General features: G+C 39.9%; 1 non-coding gene across 1 annotated transcript; it reads right to left on the reverse strand.

The window, feature by feature from the left end:
* Positions 1–543: 543 nt before the first annotated feature.
* On the reverse strand, positions 544–650 carry LOC145618759 (small nucleolar RNA R71). The gene has a single exon (XR_014108012.1). It is a non-coding gene; the product is annotated as a small nucleolar RNA R71 (small nucleolar RNA).
* Positions 651–1,155: the final 505 nt, after the last annotated feature.

Here is a 1,155-nt window from a genome sequence, read left to right on the forward strand (position 1 = left end):
AGAAGCAAGAGAAATAGCCGAGAAATGAATAAAATGATAAGAAAACCATTAAAAGCATGCATTTCTCTAAACTAACACAAAAACAAGCGAATCGAGCATTATTCTCTAAAAACACGACATAAACGACTACAAAGGAGCATAGAAATATAAAGAAAACATAGCCTAAAGGTGCCATAAATGGCACGGATCAATTCTCAGCCGTCTTTGGCGCATTTTCCCCATATTTCCCCTACGCCAGATCTCGAGGGAGTTCAGTTCGAGATCAAGCCCCAGTTCATCACGTTGATAGAAAGGAAGCAATTTAGTGGAGCTAAGGGTGAAGACCCTAATCTACACATTACCGACTATTGTCAATATTGCAACACTATAAGGCAAGCTGGGGTTATGCAAGACCAAACAAGAGAGATTCTTTTTCCTTTCTCCTTATGTGGAAAAGCTAAACTGTGGTTTAATGGTTTAAATAGAACTGCACTTGGCATTACTAATTGGGAGACTCTCGTATTGAATTTTTATAACAAGTATTACCCTACAGAGAAAACAGCTCTATTGAGAAGCGCGATTCAGAATTTCACCCAAGAGCCAGACGAAGCGCTATACGAGGCTTGGGAGAGATTTAAAGACCTGCAGAGAGAGTGCCCTCACCATAACTTAGCACAGTGGCAGCTGATTCAAGCTTTCTACAATGGGATCGGAAATTCTTCTAGAGCAATTTTGGATTCTGCAGCTAATGGGAGGTTTATGAACCTCAATGTGGATGATGCAGGTCAGGTTATCAAAGATATGAAGATTCATAATTCTCAATATGGGAATCCTAGAGGTTTTGCAAACAAGGGAAAACACCACGTCGACTCCGTATCCATTTTGCAATCTCAATTAACCTCTACTTGTCAAAAATTGGATAATCTTACCACTGCTAATTCTAAAATAGCTAATGTTTTTGCAATTGATAGTAATGCTAATGATGCTTTCTGTGAAAATTGTGGAATTGTAGGTCATTGGGAACATAAGTGTAGGAGTTCCATGGAGCAGGTTAACGCTTTCCAGTCCATCAAGCAAAATAACCCATACTCCAACACCTATAATCCAGGGTATCGGAACCATCCTTATCATTCCTACAGGAGCACTAATGTGCAAAATCCCACACCTCCACCTCCA

This window comes from Chenopodium album, chromosome 26 (assembly GCF_948465745.1).
Source record: "Chenopodium album chromosome 26, dcCheAlbu1.1, whole genome shotgun sequence".
Lineage (NCBI taxonomy): Eukaryota > Viridiplantae > Streptophyta > Magnoliopsida > Caryophyllales > Amaranthaceae > Chenopodium > Chenopodium album.